The following is an 18,178-nucleotide window of genomic DNA, read 5'->3' on the forward strand; positions in this document are numbered from 1 at the left end:
GCTGCCAGGAGCAGACTTGTCTCACTGTCATGAAAAGTTTAAGTTATTAAAACATTTTAAATGTCATATTCTGTAGGTCTTTGAAACGTTTGAAGAATACTTATCTATCTGAAATATATCTTTATCTAGAAAACCTAACTAGCATGACTATAAGTTTGACTACTATTATCACCCAAGTCCTTTACAAGAGCAGTAAGTGCTCTTAACTGCTGAGCCATCTCTCCAGCCCCATTTTATTTTTAAAATGGACAAACAAGAGGAGAAAAAAAAGATAAGATTTGTTGAGAATCTACCTAATGCATGTAATAAACCTTGTGTATGTTCATTGTAAAAAAGAGAAAGAAATTGTTAGCAATTTGTATGTATACACATGGTGTTTGTTGTTTTTCACAGATCAATTTTATATTTAGGATTGTGTAATGTGCCTTTTATTTTATTTCTTTCTTAAGATAAGCATCTTTTCATGCTTGACTCATGTAGATGTCTACCATTTTAAATTAATTTCTCATCTGCGTTTATATAAACATAAAGTTTATGTGTTCTGTAGACACATATATCTGAAGAACAATCATATCATCTGAAATTTGATAGAAGAATGTTGGTTACTTGGTTTTGAGTCCGGCTTTTAAACTCTTTTTTTTTCTGGTCTCAATAGTTAACCTCCCATGCTTTTACTACATAAATCTCAAGTGTAGGTGTGATTAGATAATACTTAGTATGTGTACCAATTTTGTTATGGAAAGTAGAAATGCAGCCTGGATGAGCATATTAGAAAATGTTTAGAAAGTTAAACTCATTTTTGCTGTGGTATTTTGTCGAATGTACTTAATAGTTTTTTTTCATTTTGATGTTCAAATTCATTGTTTCCATCTGATATTTGAATTCATTGTTTCCAGTTGCATACCTCTATGGGTATTGTAGTTTGATTTAATTTATCATCTTTTACTCTTACATCTTAGTGTTTTAATACCAGCACTCCAAAGGCAGAGGCAGGTGGATCTCTGTGAGTTTGAGGCCAGCCTATTCTACAGAGCAGGTTCCAGGACAGCCAGAGCCGTATAGTGACTCTGTCTCAAAAAATAAAAATAATTTTAAAAATATTTATTTTTCCTATTAAGTATCTGTGTATGTGAGTACAGGTGCCCAAAGAGGCCTGAGGTGTTAGCTCCCCCCTTGGAGCTGGACTTAAAGGTGATTGTGAGCCACTTGACAGGGTTGCTGGGTATTGAACTTGGGTCCTCTAGTAGAACAACACATGCTCTTAACCACTGAGCCATCCATCTCTCCAGCACATGATCTCCACCTCACACTCCTCCCCCTTTCTTAAGACCAGAATCTTGCTATGTAACCCATAGTGGCAAACTGATTGTAACCTGTGGCCTCTTTTTGTGTGATTCTTTTTTTTGTAAAGATTTATTTATTTATTATGTATACAACATTCTGCCTCCATGTATGCTGGCATGCCAGAGGAGGGCGCCAGATCTCAGTACAGATGGTTGTGAGCCACCATGTGGTTGCTGGGAATTGAACTCAGGACCTCTGGAAGAGCAGCCAGTGCTCTTAACCTCTGAGCCATCTCTCCAGCCCTTTTTGTGTGATTCTTATTTTAGTTAAGAATTTTGTTGTTTAAGGCTATTCTCATTCTGTAGTCCAGGCTAGCTTGGAACTCATTATGTAGCATAGGCTTAATTGGAGCTTGCAGCAACCCTCCTACCTCTACTTCCTGGATCCTGATTACTTGTGAGCCACCACACCCAGTTCAGAATTTTGTATACTCCAGAAAAGTTAAAATTAAACCGGTGACTGTACCAGGAGGTGGCAAGTTGGTAAGGGGCTTGTCACTAAGCCTGACAACCTGACTTTGATCCTGGGGAGCCACTTGGACAAGGAGAAAATTGACTCTCCAAAGTTGTTCTTTGACCTCCACATATCTGTGCCACTCCCATCCCGTAAGTAATTTTTAAAAAAAAATCAACAGAGACCATGTGTGCCTACACATCCTATTTACTGTCTGACTCTTTCATGAGAAAGTTTGTCTATTCTTGTCATAAAATCACTTAGTATTTCAGTTTTCTGGGTTGGGGACTTGAGAACATAGTTTGAGAATTCTTGAAGTTTTTTGTTTTTTTTGTTTTTGTTTTTGTTTTTTAAAGCGGTCTCATGTAGCCCAACTTAGAACTCCCTGTGTCTTGTCCAGGCTAGCTTCAAACTTGTAGTTCTGATGCCTTAGTCTCTCAAGTTCTGTAACTACTACCTGCATATATGACTATAGCCTGAAGGTTAATGAGGATCTTCAGTTGTTTTGTTTAGAACCTTTTTCTTTTCTTTTTTTGAGGCAAGGTGACCTGGAACTCACTGTATAGACAGACTGGCTTCCAACTGCTTCTTTCTTCCAAATGCTGGATTAAAGGTGTGAACCACCAAACCCAGCTTTTAATATTTTTTCATGCATGTAAACAATATATCTTATCCATGTCCATTTCTACTTACCACCACCACCTCCTTAAAGACATTTTAATGTGTGATAGTGATAGATAAGTATATTTGATTTTCCCCTAAAGAGATATTAAGCAGATAGCTACAGATTCTTATGATGATCTTGAACGCTGGATTTTCCTGGCTCTACCTCCTGAACTTGTCACCCAACTTGGTTCTTTTGCTTTTTTTTTTTTTTAACTGTTTTAAATGACCCTCAAAGTCACACTAAAATGTTGGCTTTAGGTCTGATTGTAAGAACTAGAGACATAAGCCACAATTTAGCTGGGTGTGGTGGTCGATGCCTTTCATTCCAGCACTTTTGAGGTAGAAACAAGTACCAGGACAGCTAGGGCCACCTACACAGAGAGAACCTGTTCCCAAAACCAACAACAGATGTGTAAGATGCAAGTGTTAGGCAAGTTTTGTTGAGGCAGGAGTTAGCAATATTGTCAGCCACGAGTTAAGGTTGAGAATCAGCAGCATATTATTAAATAAGGAGTTTCCACATAGAAGCACACAATATACAAAACATTAGCACATACAATGAGGTTATGTGCTGATTAGTTGATGTCAATTTTGTGAGTAGAGAGGCATAAAGGAGCCAAACCCCGCTTTTATTAGTACTAGTTCATTGCTTGAGTGACTGACAGATTAGAGCAAAACTGCTGCAAATAACCATTAATTGACTACATGTATAATTTAATTCAAATACCAATTTTTTAATGTGGTACATTTCACATAAAAATACAAAAGTAGTGTGCCACTGTTTCAAATTTCTCATTCCCTATCATAGAATTAAAATAAATATTTTGATTCTGAATCAAACCATCTTACCAGAATGTAATCTGTGGGAAATTGATTTATTTGTTGTTGCATGGGAGTGCTTTAATGAATCTGAAAAGGATTTATTAAGAAAGATTGTGAATAACCTGAGAAATTGAGGATGAACATAGTTTCAGGACTGTTTTTCTGGATTCTTTAGTGTTAGTAAATGACAGGGTCTTATTATGTAACTCTGGTAGGTTTTGAACTTGCTATGTAGTCCATGTTGGTCTCAAACTCACAGAGATTAAAGGCATGTGCCACACACCTGGCAAGACTGTTTTGGGGTATGTATATGTATGTATGTGTGTTTTCTGTATAGAATGAAATGGTCCTATTCATACAAAATTAGCTTTTCCAAATGTTTTTTTCTCCTGAAAAGCTCATTTGTTTAGATCTTGGAAAACTGTGTATTTTGAGAAATTAAATAACTTTTGATGTTTTCTTTATTTTAAAAATGCATACTTTAAAGCCTTTAAAGAACTTAGCTTATAATTAATTGATAACCTGCTCACAGTTGTCACTTGAGTTCAGAATATGACAGGTAAACTTAATTATTCTTTCTCCCTTCTCTTTGGCCATAAGCGCAGTTTAAAAAATACTCAGTCTGACTGGGCGTTGGTGGTGCACACCTTTAATCCCAGCACTTGGGAGGCAGAGGCAGGAGGATCTCAGTGAGTTTGAGGCCAGCCTGGTCTACAAAGTGAGTTCCAGGACAGCCAGAGCAGTTACACAGAGAAACTGTCTTGAACCCCCGCACCCCAATACTCAGTCTGGATATTGTGATATGTGTTGTAGTCCTAGACCTTCACAAACACTACATAAAAATATCCAGCTTATAACTGGAATGAATCAGATAATCAATTGATAGGGTCTCCTTATGCAATTATAAGGAGACTTGAAACTCAGATCCTGCTTCTGCCTTGTAAGTACTGTAATCACAGCTGTATGTCAAGTGTTTCTTGCTAATAGTCAGACAAGTTTTGAAGATCCAGGTCTTATGTAGCAGTCTAGCCTCCTATTTCCCATTTAGTGGAGCCTTGGAGCTCCTGATCTTCTTGCCTCTTTGGATTATAGACATGCTACCATGACCTGTTTTATAAAATGCAAGACTTGGCGCATGCTAGGCAAGTGCTTTGTCAGCTGAGCTGTATCATGCCCACTGTGGGCTTATAGTCTTATTTAGAATCTAGATTAGTATCACCTTAAAATTTTTAAAATTATTATTTTCTTAATGTGTGGGGTGTTTTGCTTACATCTAAGTCTGTGTATCATATTCATGCCTAGTGCCTGAGGAGAGCTTTGGGGCTCCTGAGACTGGAGTTACAGATGGTTGCGAGCCACCATGTGGGTTCTGGAACTCAAAGCTGGTGCCTCTGCAAGAGCAAGTCAGTGCTCTTGACTGCTGAGCCATCTCTCTGGCCCAAAGTAGCCCCTTTATTTTTTCCCCCACTATGTGTGGAATTGAGCTCAGGGCCCTATGCATTTAAACCTGCAGCAGCCCCCTCCTTTAGATTTATGTATTTATTATGTATTCAGTGTTCTGCCTGCATGTATTACTGCAGGCCAGAAGAGGGCACCAAATCTCATTACAGATGGTTTTGAGCACATGTGGTTGCTGGGAATTGCACTCAGGACCTTTAGAAGATCAGGTAAAACTCTTAATTACTGAGGCACCTCTCCAGCCCCAGTCCTCTCCCTTTTAAAGGTGGTATTTTCATACAGATATTTGTAAGTTTCAGACTTTTTAAGATATATGAGTCATATAAAAAAAACTTCAGAATAAAGAATTTTTAGCCAGTCAGTGAGCCATACAACTTTAATCCCAACACCTGGGAAGCAGAGGCAGGTGGATCTCTTGAGTTCAAGGCCAGCCTGGTCTGCAGAGTGAGTTCTAGGACAGCCAGAGCTACACAAAGAAGCCCTGTCTTGAAAAAAAAATTAAAAATCAAACAAACAAAACCCACAACTTTGTGTAGGTTGTGTGTATAAAAGCATACATTCATGTACACTTAGGTAACAAATGCTTTCCCTCTACTCAGGAGCTAAGATGAGCATCCATCCTGTTGAGGTTTGCGCCCACAGGTGATGTTCCTGCTGTAGTTTATGACATCAGCGACTAGTGTTTTCTGCCAAGGACTGCTGGCAGCAGATTATATTTTACAATTTCCTTCTCATTTTGAATAATCTAGTTTTCCTTCTTCCACATGCCTATTAGCTGGTGCCTGGAATGGGGCAGTGTACTCATGGATGCAGGCCCTGAGCAGTGATGGAAGGGCTTTCAGGGGTTTGCGAGTACTCTTAAGAAGTGGGCACAGCTGTGCTCCTGTGTGCTGGGAACCTGGGCATGGGGTGGAGAGCCTTGGATTTCTGTGGGTGGGCTTCCTCACTTCCTTACTTTGCTTTCTACTTTGGCAGCACTGGCTTTATCTTCAGAACAAAACTTCAAGGTTTACCCTTGCACACCTATGCTTTATATTGATAATCTTTTATCTGCTGATTCTAGTTTCATAGTCTTTACACAGTGGTCCCGAAGCCTGTAACTGAGATTCCATGTGCTTTATTAGTGAATGATGTCTGAGTATTTGAATGTAATCTTGGGAACTGTACTAGTCTTTCCTGCTTAGAAAGTAATTTTGACAGAATCAGTAAAGAACTCAATTATATAGTTGTAAATATGAAATAGAACCTGTTACAATTGAGAGATGACTCAGCAGTTAAGAATACTCCTTTCACGGGCTGGAGAGATGGCTCAGCGGTTAAGAGCATTGCCTGCTCTACCAAAGGTCCTGAGTTCAGTTCCCAGCAACCACATGGTGGCTCACAACCATCTGTAATGAGGTCTGGTGCCCTCTTCTGGCCTTCAGGCATACATGCAGAAAGAATATTGTATACATAATAAATAAATAAATATTTTTTTTAAAAAAAGAATGCTCCTTTCAGAGGATTGGGTTTGATTCCAGTACCTTGATGGGGAAACTATCAACCAATCACATCTAGTTAGGGTGTGGCTTACCTGTAGCCCAGGTAGCAAAACTGGTTGGACACAGGTGCGCTCTCTCTCTGCATGGTGCCCACCAGACCTCCCACTCGTAGCGTGACTTTCCTCTTTTCAACTATTAAAAAGAATAACTGTTATTCTTGAGCTGGTCTGGTTATTTACCGTATCGACCTAATTTGTCAACAGGTACCTATATAGCAGCTCACAGCTGTCTTTAACTCCAGACCCTGGAGATCGAACACTCTACTCTGTTCCAGCCCTCACAGGCACTAGGTATGCACAGACATACATGTTTCCAAAACACCCATATATATTAAATGCAAGTTTGAAAATACACACACACACAGCTTCATTATGTCCTTGGTGAAAAGTTATAATTCTAGTATTCAAGAAGTAGGAGAGAATCAAGTTCATGTAGTGAATTCAAATCAGCCTCGGCTACATTGATATTCTGGCTTATTAAGGAAACAAAAATAAAAAAGGAATCAGTCAATAAGCACATTGTAAAGTATCTTGTCTAAAGTAGTACATTTAGCATCTAGTTTTCTTTGCATCTTCCTGTTGCCTTCTTTGGTACAACTAAAACTTGATTACATTTTTATTTTTAGCAAATTTAGCCAGGATTAATGCCCCAAAATAAAAATAACTAAACAACAGAAAAAAGAATTTGAATAACTCATCTCCACTTAAAACTGTTGGGATTCTCTGTAAATACTGTTAGAAGAGAAGAAAGAAAATGGCTGGAGATGGGATTTAGTCACCCAAGTATTCTCAATATGGTGGGATCCATGGGTAGGTGCTTGAAGAAAACATACTGCCCAAGTCAGGCTCTTGCCTGGACGATATATAGTTGTCTGAGGCGCTCAGTGTGTTTTATATTGGGAGCAGAAAGAACAGCCTCCTTGTCCCATGATTACCATGTTTTTAAATGAGAATTGTATATTTTAAATTTTTATTTGATTTTAAAATTTGGGTACTGATGGTGCTTGCTGCCAATTCTGACAGCTTGAGTTCAGTCCCCAGTATGGTAGAAAACAGAGTTCTGCAAGTTGTCTTCCTGCCTCCCATTTTTATACACTCACTGGTGCATGTGTGCTCACACACATGTGCATACATATACACACAAAATGCACAAATGCAAATAATTCTTAATTGATATGATTTTATTATTACATAAAGAAGAAATTATTTTTGTTTAATGTAAACACTTCCTTGGGCTTTTGACTGTCTCTCTATACAATGTTCAGTGTGCAGTTAGTAGCCTGTGGCCACATTTTAAGAAGACTTAAAGGAAATGATTGGTAAATCTGGTTACATAATTATTTATTCATAAGGTTTAAAAATATTTTTCTTTTTTTTTACTTTTTTTTATTTAACTTTATTATGTTCCTTGGTGTGAAGGTGTCAGATCTCATGGAACTGCATTTTCAGACAGTTGTGAGCTGCCATGTGGGTGCTGGGAATCGAACCCGGGTCCTCTGGAAGAGCAGTCAGTGCTCTTAACCGCTGAGCCATCTCTCCAGCCCCTAAAAATATTTTTCTATGATGCATGTATATAATATAATGTATGTTCACTAGTACTCATCTAGCTTTTCCCAGACCCTCCTCACAATTCCCTATTTGAGATTTTAAAGTTGAAGTATAAAGGTGAATATCAAATAGGAAAAACTTTTTTTAAAGATTCATTTATTTTTACAAATATGATTGCTTTGTGTACATATATATATACACCACATTTGTGCCTACAGAGGCCAGAGAGGCTTTTGGATCTTCCGGATGTAGGGTTACAAAGGGTTTTGAGCCACCACATGGATTCTGAACCTGGGTCCTCTGCAAGAGTAGCAAACGCTCTAAACCACTGCATTTCTCCAGCCCCAGAAAAACAACTTTTAAAAGATTATTTGTTTTTATGAGTATAGTGTTTTGCCTGAATGTATGTTTGTTCACCATGTGTGTGGTTGGCTTCCATGAAGGTTAAAAGAGGACATCAGATCCCCTAGAACTGGAATTACAGACTGTTGTATATTAATCTGTGTAGATGCTGAGAATCAAATCTTGATTCTTTGGAATAGCAGCCAGTATTTTTTTTGTTTGTTTGTTTGTTTTTTGTTTTTCAAGACAGGGTTTCTCTGTGATTTTGGAGCCTGTCCTGGAACTAGCTCTTGTAGACCAGGCTGGTCTCGAACTCACAGAGATCCACCTGCCTCTGCCTCCCGAGTGCTGGGATTAAAGGCGTGCGCCACCAACACCCGGCAGCAGCCAGTATTTTTAACTGCTGGGCCATAGCTCCTGTCCTCAGGGGTAGGAAAGTAATCAAAGATAAAGCCAATGTAAAGAGCTGATAGATCACTGTGAGAGAGGGTTAAAAAAAATCAATTAAACAAATCTTCAAAATGAGCAACTTTGGGGCATAGCTGCCAGTTTTCTCATCCTAGCTCTTTGAAATAAAAAAATCTTTTTTAATTTAAAAAATGTAAAAGACATAACATTCTAAGTAAGTCAGTAATGAGATTTAAAATCCCATCCATCTTGCTCATTGTTTTGGACTGGCTGTACTTGCTGCTTGCAGCTTTCTTGGTCTTTTCACGTTCCTGACACCTCTAACTTCCTGGGGTTTCCATTTGTCTTGGTTCCCACACTCACAGCTTCATGCACTGTTGTTGCAGGGGTTGCTGCAGCTATCCTAACCCTGCCACACAATGGCAGAACTCCTAGACCTTCTTTTGCAATCTGGGTGGTAGTCCTCATAACCCTGTAACTCACAAAACTAGCATCATGTGCACAGTGCCAGGTTCTGCCACCAGTTCCATTGGTGGTCGAGCCTTTTGGATCATTCTGTGTCTGGGTGTCTAGATGGCTGCAAACACTTCTGTCAGTTACCCTGTGCATGCAGTGTACCTAGAACTCTTCTTTAAATAAAATCTTTGAAATGTGTTAAGACCATTATATGCTCGAGCATTCCAGGATGGGGTTTGGTGTGTGGTGCCTGAGCAATTTGGAGGTGCCTTCCTAGTGTCTTTTCACAAAGTACTTGACTACCATTTTTTTCAGCAGCCATGCTTTTGTAAGCTCCAACTTTACACTCCTTCCTTATTTGGGCAACTGTTTCACAACAAAGGTTTCTCAAACTTTTTTTTTTTAACTTGTTTTCTGCTAGCATTCTCACTGCAAGTGTGACTGAATGCAGCCAGCAATAATCTGGTAAGGTCTGACATTTTCTGTCAGCTCAGTTACCTTTAAGCCTAGCCTTCTGCAAAGGCTCAGAGCAAGCACAATTGGTAGTGGCTTCTTTGCTACAGTGTATGTAACACAGATGACTCCTGTGTGAACATTGAAGAGCCTGACCTTCCTTTCCTAGAGTTAGAGTTCTGATCTCTGAGCACCCACCAGAATCACCCAATAAGCTTCTTTTAAGGCATTCTCAGACCATCATCTCCAGACTTCCAAACTCTTCCAGAAACCAGTTTCAACTCCTTAAGAACCAGATAATGAAGTTTTGATGACAGCGTGACTTCCCTTCCCTGGTACCAATTTTCTGTTGCTGTGACAAAGGATGGAGGAATATAAAGGCAGGAAGACTTCCTTTGGTTAAATTTGAAAGTACTCATGGTGAGGTCGACAGGATGGTGACAGATGTGGCAGAGGCCATTACTTGAATCAGAACAAGGGGTGAGCTCTCATTGCCATATCAATTCCAGAATTTTTCATTGTTCTCAAAGACCCTGAAGCAATCAGTCACTTACAGTACTTCTCCCAGCTCCTAAAAACAGCTAACCAGTCTTTTGGTTTCATTTCTTTTTATTTTGTTGTATAATTTAGTTTTGTTTGAGATGATGTCTTTCTCTAATGCCAGCACTAATTTTTGCATGTTAATTATGTGTCTTGACACGTTCTTGGCTTTCTATATTTGTAATATTGAACTATTCTTGTGTTTCTGATGGGGGAGCTCTCAATTATTGGTATAAAATCCTTCTCATGGGTTGTTAATTTTGAAGTATGTACCTTCTTATTTCTTATGGAAGCCATCTCGGTTGGTGGGTTGATTTTGGCTTTTTATCCAAGGTTAGCCTGGAACTTGCTTATGAGTCTAAGCTAGCCTCCAGCCCATGGCAGTCCTATCCTGTCCCCCTCTGAATACTGAGATATTAAGCATAAGTCACCAAAGCTACCTCGCTTAAGTTTGGTAACATTATTTCATGGTGTAGCCAAAGATAGCTTTGAACTTTTGAGCCTCCTTCCTCATCTTTCTGAGTGCTAGGATTACAGGAGTGTTCCCTCATATCTGACTTAGAATTTATTCTTTTCTGCTAATCTATTTGAGTTGTGTTGTAGGATTTTTCCCCCCAGGGAAGTGGGGATTGAGACAGGATTTCTCTGTGTAGCTTTGGAGCCTGTACTAGAACTTGATCTGTAGACCAGGCTAGATTTGAACTCACAGAGATCCTCCTGCCTCTGCCTCCCTAGTGCTGGGATTAAAGTGTGCACCACCACCACCCGGCAGTGTTGCCCAACTCTGTATAGTTTTTGCAAACAGACCTCAAACTTGTGACGCATCTGAGGCTGGTCTTAACATTGGGACTATAGGAGTGATTGCTTTAACAGCTGATCTTCACTGACTTACTTGTATATATCTTCATTAACATGGAATCATTACATGCAATTTTAACTAAAAAATTTTAATAATGTACTCATTTGGTACAAATGCTGACCTTTTAAAATGTCATAGTTTATGTTATGGCATTTTCATACACATGTGCCATTCTTCTCTTCTAATTTGACCCTCAAATCTGGAAGGGTTTACAAGAAGGTTCTCTTACCCTGATCACCACCGGCTGTGACTGTTTGTAGGCATCTTCCCAGAGACAGTTCCTGCATAGAAAAATGCTTGTCTCATTCTTTTTAGTGACTACTTCACAAAGGAGTGACTGGGTTAAGAATTTCTCCAGGTTTTTTGTGGGGGAGGGGAGTCGGACTTTTCCCTAGTTTCTTGCTGTTCAAGACAGTATTACATAGACTGTTCTGTGGTACATACCTCTATGTACATATCTAAAAACAGCCAATACTTTTTTATAAGACTATTCCTATAAATAGGATATGTATTAAATTTTTTGGTAGAATTGTCTAATTTTCCTCCCAGAGAAAGGTCTGTGTGATTGTTTAATCCCCTCATTATGTCACAGTTTTCTCGTAGGCTTTTAGTTATGTCATGTAATAGAAAACTTGTTGTACATTTCTAATTAATAGCTACAAATCTATAACCCTTTAGCTCTAACCTGAATGGGTCATCATAAAGGTGGAGTTGTTTATATGTTTTAGGTAATTGTTGTTTCTTTCTCTTATAAACTGACTGTTAGATATTTATATTTCAAATTGGATTGTCTTTTTTCCCCCCTGAATTTTAAAATTAAGGAGTTTAGGCACAGCAGAGCATAGAGACACACGCCTATAAGCCCAGCACTAGGGAGGCAGAGGCAGGCAGATCATGATTATATATGTGTAGAGAGATCACAGGACATCTTTCAGTAGTCAGCTTTCAGTTGATTCTCTCCTCCTTCTGTGGGCTCTAATTCATACTCCGGTCATAGTTAGGATTACTGTTATTACGATGAAACACTATGACCAAGGTAACTTAGAATAGAAAGCATTTTATTGGGAGCTTGCTTGTAGTTTCAGAGGGCTAGTCTGTGAGCATCATGGCGGGAAGCATAGTGGCAGGTGGGAAGCATGGTAGTAGTCAGGCAGATGTGGTAGAGCTGTTGCTGAGAGCTCACACATGATCCCACAAGTTGCAGGTATGAATAGAGAGCTCTTGGGCTTGGCTTAGACTTTTGAGACCTCAAACCCACCCCCAGTGACACACGTCCTCCAGCAAGGCTATACCTCCTAATCATTCCCAAGTAGTTTTACTAACTAGGGACCAAGTGATCAAGCCTATGAACCTGTTGAGGCCTTTCTTGTTCAAACTACCATCCTCAACAACTACATTTACCTGCTGAGCCATCTTGAAGTTTCTCTATCTTTGAGTATTAGTTGTTGTTGTTGTTTAACAGAGTCTTGCTTTTTAGCCAGGCTGACTCTGAACTTAGGATCCTCCTACTTCAACTTCCTGAGATTACAAGCATGTGCTGTAATTTTTGGTTCTTGCTTTTAATTTTTTATTGTATGTGTATGTTAGAATTTCATTTTTTTCTTATGGTTATATATTTCTTCATATGTATGTAGTCCCATATATTTTAGCTAATATGAATATTCATGTACAATTTTTAGCATGGATGTTGTCTTTGTTAATTTTATATTGCTGTGATAAGATACCGTGATCAAGGCAACTTAAAAAAAATGGTTTATTGGGGCTATGGTTCAGGTTAGTGTATATGACCATCATGGCAGGGAGCATGGCAGCAGGCAGGCATGGCACTGAAGCAATAGCTACAAGCATACATCTTGCTCCACAAGCATGAGTCAGAGATAGAGCTAACTGGGAATGGTGTGGGCTTTTGAAACCTCAAAGCCCACCCCCAAATGATACCCCTCCTCACACAAGGCCATACCTCCCTGTCCTTCCCAAACAATTCCACCAACTGGAGCCCAAACACTCAAGTATTTGAGATTATGGGGGTTGATCTCATTCAATCCAGGACATACGCATTTTCAGTTCCCTTCTGTATGTTCCTAGGAGTAGAATTACTGCTTTATATGGTAACTCTGAATGACCCTTGAAGAACTGCCAGACTGTTTACCATTTTACATTCCCACCAATACTGTATGCATGTTCACATTTTCCCATATCCTTGCCAATACTTGTTATTGTGTCTTTTGTTGTTGTGGTGGTGGTTGTTATTGTTTTCCAAGACAGGATTTCTCTGTGTTGCCCCGGTGGTTCTGGAACTAGCTCTGTAGAATAGGTTGACTTTGAACTTAGAGATTCCCTGGGTTTATGTATCTTTTTGAATGGAACCATTCCAGTGGACAGAATGGCGCATTTGTTTATAAAAATAGCACACTGTAACCTCTGTGAAAGTTTGATTTTAAAGAATAATCCACTTTTTTTATTATATTCAGTCTTCATTTGTTCTTTTTTGTCATTTAGGGATTTTTTTTTTCCTGGTCTCTGTGACATGAATTATTCTTTCTTTGCTTCTCTTTAATTTTTCTAGAACTTTGACACTACTTAACAGTTCTTTTTGTTTGTTTTATTTTTGAGACAGAGTTTTATCAGAAAGCATCAATTAGCCTCAAGCTATTGATCCTTCCTTAGCCTCCTCAGTACTGCCATTGCATGTGTTTGCTGACATGTATAGCATGGCATTGTTTATATTGTCATCTGTGTATTTGTGCCTTAGTTCTCTTAGCCAAGCAGAGGGATAGACAGACAGATAAAGAGCAATGTAAGCATTTTGCAACTCAAAGTTATTCAGATTCATATATGATTATGTCTCAGGTAATTTCTCACTTTGTGGTCTAGGTGTAGAAGACAGGAGAGTGTTTAGAGAAGACATTCATTTAGCTAAGAGCTTCTAGAGCATAAACTGGGACTTTGGCTGCTTTGTGACCACCCATGGTAGCGCATCCAGCACTTGGCTTTTTTTCCACTCCTGGTTTAAGATTTTTCCCAATTCTGCTTTTAACATAACCACTGAAATGTATCCAGCTCAGCCTGTGCAAAGAAAGTTCCATTTTGATAACTGTGCTTTGCTAGGTTCTTAATGGGTAACTCAGGCCTGCTCTGTAGAATCAGAAGGTAAACTCTTCCCTTTTGATTCTTGAACAGAAGATTTCTTTTAAATAAAAGTCATCACTTGAGCTAGTCAGTGATTGTAGATGCTTTTAATCCCAGCACTCAGGAGATGTAAGCAATCAGATCTCTGTGAGTTCAAGGCCAGCCTGGTTTACAGAGGGACTTCCAGGATAGCCAAGGCTACAAAGAGAAACCCTGCCTTGAAAAAACAAAAAAACCAAACAAAACATTGTCCCTTGAGTTTAGCTCTTGAACTGGTTGTCCCCGTGAAAGTGTTTGTGGTGGTGAAAGAGATAGCTCCTTCCCCTTCACACTTGAGTTGTAATCACACTTGAGTTGTAAATATGCACATGTCAGTGCAAAAGACTGCCCATTAGCACTCCGATGAGGAAAAATGATAAAATATATTAATTATATTTACATATATAATTGCACACATGAGAGACAAAGCTACTAATATTCATCCACACCTTCTCAACAAGGCAAAAAGTGATGGCTTAATGTCATTTCTGTACTCTTGTGATATTCTGAACGGTAGACTTTGGTTTTAGAAAGATGAAATAGAAGAAAATATTCTCTTACTTAGGTGCAAATCTGACTCAGGCCAAATTTCAGGAAACAGTTTCTTTGGCATCTTTCAGGTTTACTTTTTTGGGTATCTCCTGCTTCCTGCTGCCCTCTCCTTAGCGTTAGTGTACTCCTTTTCTTACTGGTATTCTCCCAGGCCTGCAGATAGACCCCTTGTTAGTGCTAAGAATGTCTCCCACTTTCTTTCTGTTATTACCTATAAAATAGAAAATAATCATCTATAGAGTGTAGAGGATCAAATTCCAAACTCGATGTATTGGCACAGCTGTTGGAAATTTCCAGGACTGTCCATCAGTTACCGTTGTGTTCTATATTTAAATAGATACAGCAGGTTAAGCTCCCCTTTAGCATTAGGGAAGACTATTCTTGCTGTGAACACTGATGAAACTGGATGATGGCTGGAACTATGCAGTGTAAAACTCTTAAGTGGGTGGTGAAAGACCTTGAGATCTTCTCACTGGAGAAGGACCAGCAAAGAAGCCATGCTTCTTTCTCCATCCTGCTTCTTCTGGCAGGGCAGAGACCAGCTGTGCTTTTACATTTTTTGGAACTACATAGGAAGGACAAATGAAGACAGGCTCCTCAGGATAAGGAGCCCATCTTTGCTGTAACATCTCTGGGCCAGCTCTAGTAAATAACCTTTCTGATCACATCTCTGCTGCAGAATGTGCTGGGTTTCTGTTTGAGGCAGGACTGTGAGCAGCAGCATTGCGTATGATTCAGGGGCTGTCTAGGGTTGTCCATTCACTTACAGTTGTTTTCCTTTGGTCGTTGCTTAGACTGGTATACACAGGCATGGACTCACTCATACTATGTACCCCAGTCCTCATCAGAAGGAATTCCATTGTAAGATTGTGTTTTCCTAAGATACATATTTCAGAATCATAAACCATTATTTATCCAATGTCCAGAATCTTTAGTTCATCTGTTGTGAACATAAAATCAGTGATAGGCAAATGTTAAATGTCTCATATTTACATTTAGCATTTAATCTTCAAAGTACTGTGTGAGCTCATGAATTTAGGCTTCTTATTCAGTGTCCTTTGGCCTTATTCTTCATTTAAGAAGGAAGGATGATATAGAATAGATACAATATTTTAAAACTTTATTAGCATGTGTATGCCCATATGTTTGTGAAGGTCAAAGGACAACTCTGAAGAGTTGATTTTCTCATTCCACCTTTACATAGGTTCCAGGGATCAAGCTCAGGTTGCTAAGATTACTCAACAAGCACCTTTACTCACTGAACCACCTTACTGGCCCATGTAGAATGGTATTGAAAAATGCCTGTTAAATATATCTAAATGAAGTTGTCCAACTAACAATTACACGATGAAAGAAAGATGGTGAACATTTATAACAAGGAGATGGTGATGGCAAAAAGTTATGTTCTTAACTAGAGAAACATATTTAAGGAAAGCAACAATAAGCCTAAAACCAGATATGGCATACACTTGTAATACCCAGACATTCAGGAGACAGACTAGAAGAATACAGTTCAGGCTAGCCTTAATAAGACCCTGGCTCAAAATAAAATAGAAAAGAGGGCTGGGCATATAGCTCTGTGGTAAAACTCCTGTCTTTGTGTTTTAGTCAGTGTTCTCTTGTTATGAAGAAACACTATGACCACAGCAATTCTCAAAAAAATTAAAATATTGGAGGTGGCTTACAATTCAGCAGTTTAGTCTATCATGGTAGGAAGCATGGCAGCACAAAAGCAGATGTAGTGCTAGAGAAGGATGTGAGAGTTCTACATCCAGATTGGCAGGCAGCAGGAAGAGAATGTCATTCTGGGCCTGGCTTGAGCATCTGAAATCTCAAAGCCTGCCCACAGTGACACACGTCCTCCAACAATGCCATACTTTTCTCCAACAAGGCTACACCTCCTACTAGTGTCATTCCCAGTGAGCCTGTGGGGGCCATTTTCTTCCAAACCATCTCACTTAGCAAGCTTGAAGCCCTAGATTCAGTGCCTCATATCACAAAATAAATGACTAAAAACAAGTAAAAATGCAACATTAATTTCTGAGGTACTGGGATGAACACACAGCTTCTTGGGTTCTTTCTTGGTGAGCAGGTGCTCTACTGCTGACATGCAATCCCAAGCCATACTTCCTGTCTACTTTTCCAACTTTAAAAAATTGTGTTTTGTTTTCTTTTGCTTTGTTTAATACAGGGTCTATCTTTGTAACCCCAATTAGACTGAACTCACTTTATAGTTCTGGGCACATTTGAGGTAGTCTTCCTATCTCTGCTTCTTAAGTGCTGGGACTGAAGCTTCGCCCAGCCAACTGCTATATTCTTGCTTTAAATTTTTTATTTTAGTATGTGTGCTTGTTTTGCTTGTATATATGTGTATGCACCATGTTCATGAAGTACCCACAGAGGCCAGAAGAGGATGTCAGATCTTCTGGGACTGGAGTTTAATACAGTTGTAAGCCGCCATGTGGTGCTGGGGATTGAACTACTGTACCATCTTTCCAGGTCCTGTATTCTTGCTCTTAAAGCTTTTTTTAAAAGTTGGCTTTTATTTTATGTATATGAGTGTTTGCTTCCTTGTATAAATGTGCACCGTGTGTGTGTGTGCTTCTTGCAGAAGCCAAAAGAGGAAATTCTCTGATCCCCTGGAAGTGGAGTTACAGGCAGTTGTGAGCTGTTGTGGGTGCTGGTAATCAAAGTCCATGTTTTTGGTAAGAATATAATAAAAAGAATATGCTCTTAACCACTGAGTCATTTCTTTATTCCCCAGCTACTACATTATCATACAAAACTAATTGTAGCAGAAAATTATTAGACAGTAGGCATGATGACTCTCACCTGTAGTCCCAACACTTGGAGAGTAGCAGGAGAAAGATCAGCAATTTAAAGACATTTACTATGCAGGGAATTTGAGAGTAGGTGGTCTACACGTGACCATGTGGGGCCGTGGTTTTGGTCTTTGTTTACTTGTTATTGATGCATCCCAGTATCTAGCATAACCTTTTATCATATACATATATTTTATATCAGATATATTTATATGGATATATATTTTTTAGTTGCTCGGTGTTGAGTATTTGTGCAACAAATCTTTTTCATGATCTCTGTTCTGTGCCTTTCCTTCTCGGATGTTGATACCATTTTTAGGCTTTATGGAGTATCTGGAATCCTTACAGACTCAAATCTAGCAAAATAGGAAAACTCCATGTCCCAGCATTTTCAGCAGAAAATCCTGAGGTTGCTATAGAGTTATGTTAGCTGCCCTTGACTAGTCAGTCATAGTCATGGCCAGGGGAATGCAGTACACTTTCTGACCTAGTCTATGATCATGTGTTCTGATTCTGAATCTAGAGATAAAGCCACAAACAAAATGTCTGTTGGAATAGCAGAGGTTCCTCACAAGTTCCAAGAACTGTCTACTAACATATATATCAGGGGAGTACAAAATACTGTCTTGGATGCTGACTCCATGGGATGCCAGTAGGAGCTCAAGTCTGTCGTACTAGGTTTAGAAATTGAATTTCTCTCTCTCTCTCTCTCTCTCTCTCTCTCTCTCTCTCTCTCTCTCTCTCTCT

General features: G+C 39.1%; 1 protein-coding gene across 2 annotated transcripts in view; it reads left to right on the forward strand.

Annotated features, from left to right (window-relative positions):
• Pias1 (protein inhibitor of activated STAT 1) overlaps positions 1-18,178 on the forward strand; it is a 124,338-nt gene that overhangs the window by 32,255 nt on the left and 73,905 nt on the right. The gene's annotated exons all lie outside the window — the stretch shown is intronic.

Source organism: Microtus ochrogaster, chromosome 5 (genome assembly GCF_000317375.1).
Source record: "Microtus ochrogaster isolate Prairie Vole_2 chromosome 5, MicOch1.0, whole genome shotgun sequence".
NCBI classification, from domain to species: domain Eukaryota; kingdom Metazoa; phylum Chordata; class Mammalia; order Rodentia; family Cricetidae; genus Microtus; species Microtus ochrogaster.